The 5714-nt window shown below is 37.5% G+C and overlaps 1 pseudogene across 1 annotated transcript; it reads left to right on the plus strand.

The window, feature by feature from the left end:
- Positions 1–556: 556 nt before the first annotated feature.
- LOC307104034 (high mobility group protein B1-like) lies at positions 557–1099 on the plus strand (annotated as a pseudogene). Its single transcript has one exon. The product of its transcript is annotated as a high mobility group protein B1-like (transcript).
- The last annotated feature ends 4615 nt before the right edge of the window (positions 1100–5714 follow it).

Below are 5714 nucleotides of genomic sequence, written 5' to 3' on the forward strand. Positions count from 1 at the left end.
GCTTTCTCATCTCGTTTTCTCTCCCTGGCTTGGCAATCTTCTCCATCTCCACCCACAAAACTTTTACCCATCCACCAAGGCCCATCTATTCAAAGCCATAATTTTAGTGAAACTTTTGTTAATATCTCAAAAAAATTCTACTTACCCCATACACTTTCCTTGTCCTACATTGTTATATCTACATTTTGACTTCTATAATTATGTGGATACCAAAATTCAATAGAACAAATATTGTGATTTGTTTCTCTTTTTATCCTGTACAAGACTAGAACAATGTTTTACACCACCAACTTTTGCTGAAGTGAATTGACAAGATTATTTCAAGAATAAATCAAATACATATGTGGGTCTCTATTTATAGGTCTATAAATAAATGTAGCATATATTTGTATACACAGATCCTTACATAAAAGCCAACTGACAGACACAGCCATTTCAGTTCATAGAGACAGTGCCAGGGCAAGTGCAAGCCAGCTGGGCACTGGGTGACCTTGTGCCTGCTGAGGAAAAGTAATTAAACATAGGCAAGAGAGATCATAAGAAGCCAAGAGGCAAAATGTCATTGTATGCTTTCTTTGTGCAAACTTGCTGGGAGGACCACAAGAAGAAACACCCAGATGCGTCAGTCAACTTCTCAGAGATTTCTAAGAAGTGGTCAGAACGGTGGAAGACCATATCTGCCAAGGAGAAAGGAAAATTTGAAGAGATGGCAAAGGCGGACAAGGCCCGTTATAAGAGAGAAATGAAAACTTATATTCCTCATAAAGGGAAAACAAAAAGAAATTACAGGATCATACACCAATGTAACCAAGATGCCTCCTTCAGCCTCTTTGTTTGTTTGTTTTGTTCTGAGTAGCTCCCAAAAATCAAAGGAGAGCATCCTGGCCTATCCATTGGTGACATTTCAAAGAAGCCGGGAGAGATGTGGAATAACCCTGCTACAGATGACAAGTAGCCTTATGAAAAGAAGGTTGCTAAGCTGAAGGAAAAATATGAAAAGGATACTGCTGCATACCAAGCTAAAGGAAAGTCTGATGTGGCCAAAAAGGGAGTTGTCAAGGTTGAAAAAGGCAAGAAAAAGAAGGAAGGGGAGGCCTAACCGGTTTGACTCAGTGGATAGAGCGTCGGCCTGCGGACTGAAAGGTCCCAGATTCAATTCCGGTCAAGGGCATGTACCTTGGTTGCGGACACGTCCCTAATAGGAGGTGTGCAGGAGGCAGCTGATCAATGTTTCTCTCTTATCAATATTTCTAACTCTCTATCCCTCTCCCTTCCTCTCTGTAAAAAATCAATAAAATATGTTTTTTTTAAAAAAGAAGGAAGAGGAGGAAGATGAGGATGAGGACAAAGACGAAGATTATGAAGATGAAGGTGATGATGATAAATAAGTTGGCTGTAGTGCAGTTATTTCTTGTCTATAAAGCATTTAAACCCCCTCCCCCCAACACAATTCACACCATTTATTTTTTATTTTTTTTGTCAGAGAGGAAGAGAAAGGGAGAGAGAGATAGAAACATCAATGATGAGAGAGAATCATTGATTGGCTGCCTCCTGCACAACCCCTACTGGATGGAGCCCACAATCTGGGCATGTGCCCTAGACCAGAATTGAATCCGGGAACCTGCAGTCTGACACTGTCCACTGAGCAAACCGGATAGGGCAACTCACTCCTTTTTTAAAAAAAAAAAAATTGAAATGAGAAAAAAAAAAAGTCTACTGACACATGTAAAAACAATATGCACCTTCAGCAAAATTTTCTATAGTATTTTTATTACTTTTCTTCATAGTTATTGATCTGTACAAGGAACTAGTGATCCTAGAGAATAAAACCTTGGAAACCATGCTAGAAGGGTGTTAATACTGAATAATTTCAAATATATGACATTATAAAAAAGATAAAACTATAGGGGGAAAAAAAAGAATGTTGCCCTAACTCAGTGGATAGAGTATCAGCCTGTAGACTCATGGGTCCTGGGTTTGATTCCGGTCAAGGGCACATGCCTGGGTTGCTGGCTCTGTCCCCAGAGTGAGGCATGCAGGAGGCAGCCGATCAATGATTCTCTCTCATCATTGATGTTTTTATCCCTCTCTTCCTCTCCCTTCCTCTCTGAAATCAATAAAATATATTTTAAAAAAAGAATGTTGACCGGTTTCAGGGTTTGTGGATGAGGTATGAAGTTTGACTGCCAAAGGGATATGGGACCACTTTGGGGATGATGAATGTGTTCTAAATTTTAACTATAGTGGTGATTGCATGACCTGTTATATTTACCAAAACTCACTGACTTTATTTTCAAATGTGTGCTTTATAGTATGTAACTTATACTTCAATAAAGTTATTTTAAAACATATATTATTCTAAATATATATCCCCAAGTTTAAGCCTGGTCCCCTGAACACCAAATGTTTTTGTATGTTTATATAGCTTTTGACAAGTTGATGAAGAAATTGTAATTCTTATGAGAAAAGATGATATCAAGTAACTTTTATATTATGTAGAAAAGGAATCCATAGGCTCATAAATAAAATATTAAATATTTGATGGAAGTTGGAAATCTTATATAACATTTATTTATTTTTACTGAAAACCCATATTCTTGAGACATGACAAAAACTTCAGCATGACTTAAAGGGAGAAAATAGAAAGATACGACAATCATCACAGCATCCACATATGGGGAATTAGATACAAGATAAAAAAGAGTGGTGCTGGAAATATTAATAAAATGGGAAGAGAGGAAACCAGAAAAAAAAAAAGGCTGGTGGCCAAGACACTAGAAAATTGATCACTGGAATTTAAATTACCCTAAAATTAACTTTAACACTGCATTCCCAAATTAATGATGAAAGAACATACATTTGAGGTTGCATATGGACAGAACAGTTAAACAGTAGGACAATTATAAAATTGGCACACAGGAAATGACTTCAGGATATTAGAAATGGAAATAGACAAGGGGAAGAAGCTCTGGGGCTCCAAGAAACAAAGGTCAGACATTATGCAGTAATATTCTAATATTAGTCTGCTGATAAAATTCTATTTTCAAATCTCATTACCAAAGAACTCCACAGTACATCCACTTTCTGTTGTCTAGAATTTCATTATAGTGAATGTTCTATTCCCAGTCCATGGATCTTGGTAAGCAAAATCCTCTCTAGTCTAAGCAAGTTACTGTGAATTATGAATAAAAATAAAATCTTCAAAATCAGCGACTTGCTTTTAAGGAAATATTAAGTATGCACCTCGCCCTTGCTTGGTCACAAAATCTTGTGTGTGTGCTTTGTGTGTGTTGGAAGATTGGGTGGGTTTTCCTGAGTTAATCATGAGATGAATAAGTCTAGAGTTTGAAGTCAATTGTTTATTAGTACTGCTGCTAAGAGGGCCCTGCTCTCTTGTCCCTCCTTGCCCATTCCCCCATTTCATTCTGTAACCTCTCAAAGTATCTAATACCAAAATGCAACATTGTAAAGACCCAGCTCTTTTCTTCAGTTGGAGTTTAATTGCTTTAAAGTTTAATGTCATATTAACTTTGTTAACCCACTTCCACTAGGTTTAAGAGAAGAATCAAGGATAAAGGAGAGAAAGGCTTGCTATGGTAGCCTTCACTAACCATAGCTCTGGTTCAGGTTCCACGGACTCCTGGACAATTTATAGAAATACACACCCCATGTGTTTCCAGCACCCTGGGCATGTATTAAGTTTCATTCTCTGTAGTGTTTACCTCTTTATTTATCCTCCCCACATCTTAAGACTGTAAATTCTTCTAAGCCAATGATTATCTTTGTTATCATTGAATCATTCCTACCCAGGAGACTGTCTGAAATAAATGACAGTAAACATGTCATTTCCCCTCTTTGAGTTTCATTTTCCCAACTGTAAATTTTTTGGGGGGAAAATGACTTTTTGAGGTGCTGTTGTGAGGTTTGAGTGTATATACAAACATAATGAAAAATTCATCATAAGGTAGAAAGTTACATGGCATCTCTTTATTATTTCTATTTTTCCAACTCTTAAAACAACTTACTCTATAGCAGATCAGTTCATGTTATAACAAATACCAATGTACTAAATCTATGTACAAGAAAATAATGTCAAGTTCTTTTTGTCAGTCTATGTATTCAGATTAGTTAAACAGATAAATCCAGAAAAAAATTATAGAACTTGGTTGATCCTTTCAACTTAGTAGTAACAAAAATTGCCCGGCAGCTAGATTTTTTTTTAATGGCATTTATGTGTAGCTCCACTCTTCCAAAACCCGGGGATAGAAAAAGCCAAATATGAAATACATATCCCAAAGGAAACTACCAGGTTTTTTTCCTAAAGACACATAGTAAGGTGTCAATTATCTTGCAAAGTGTTGCATGTAAATACAGTCATCGATTCATTCATCTATTCTTTCTTACAGTTCATCCATTCAAACAATATTAAATATTCATTCAATAAATAATGCATTCTACAAATATATTTTGAGCATCTACTGGTACTAGATGCAAATTGCCAGTGAAGACAATGACAAGTAAGACATTCTCTGTGCCTTAAAAGCACTCAGAAGTACTGGGGGGAGGAGGGGTACATTCATGAATTTGTGTGCACAGAAGCCATGCTATTTATTTCAGTATTTAGTATGTGTGCTACATATATTGCTATAGAGAATTTTGGATATTTATTATAATGCCTTTTTTGCAAATACAGTATTTTACTCTAACAAGAACATAAAAACATCTTAATATGGACCTTCAATGTCACTTGGAAAGTTACTCCTGGCTCAAAATACCTTCTATGTCAGTCTACCTTAGGGAGGTATTTCCAAGGAAATGCTATCTTTGGAACTACTAGTAGTTGTTTGTATTAAAGCATTGCAGGGAAAGGTCATTGCCCAAGTTCAATCCCTGACTTCCAACCTACAGATTTCTGAGTTCCTGCCTTAACCCAGCTCTCTTGCTTAAAACAAATGACAGATTAAATAATAACAGATAAAAATAATGAGACAAAATTGGGTTTGGAATAAGTTTCATGTATCAGTGGATCAAATATAAAACAAAAATAGTGGACTTTAAATTTCAACTTCATGAACTTCTGGACAGAAGGCAAGTAGTAGAAAAGGGGAACTGAATTTTAAGGGTACAATAAGGATTAAAATATCTCCATATAAGAGAGGGGACAAGACCCAAACTACTTTAAACCAGGGCTCATGTAAGACTCTCCTGCTCATGAGAAGAGGCTGACCATTGGTCAACTTGGAGCAGTCACCTTACTGGAAACTCTGCACTTCAGGATAAAGGGTAACAAAGGCAGCCTCACAACCAGCAACTAAGTCAAGCCAGTTCCTAGCTCTATGACTGGACTCCCAATGTTTACAGTCACGATGGAAAACAAGTAAAGTCTACACTAATAAAAGAGAAACATGCAAATTGCCCATACCTCTGCTACACCCACAAGCCATGCCCACCATCCAATCAGGAGTGAGTAATCAAATTAACCCAACCAAGATGGCTGTGGCCACAGAGCGAGCAGGAGGCTTGGCTTTACCCAGCAATGGAGGAAGCCAAGCTTCCCACCCGTTCTGGCTGGCCCTGGCCTCCACTCAAGGCTACAAAGTTTCAATTATAGAAGATAAATAAATCCCAACAAAAATGGCGGCAGCCACAGAGCTGGAGAGAGCAGGAGGTTTGGGTTGCCCCAGCGATGGAGGAAGCCAAGCTTCCTGGCCAGC

The sequence above is a fragment of the Cnephaeus nilssonii genome, assembly GCF_951640355.1.
Source record: "Cnephaeus nilssonii genome assembly, chromosome: 8".
Taxonomy (NCBI): domain Eukaryota; kingdom Metazoa; phylum Chordata; class Mammalia; order Chiroptera; family Vespertilionidae; genus Cnephaeus; species Cnephaeus nilssonii.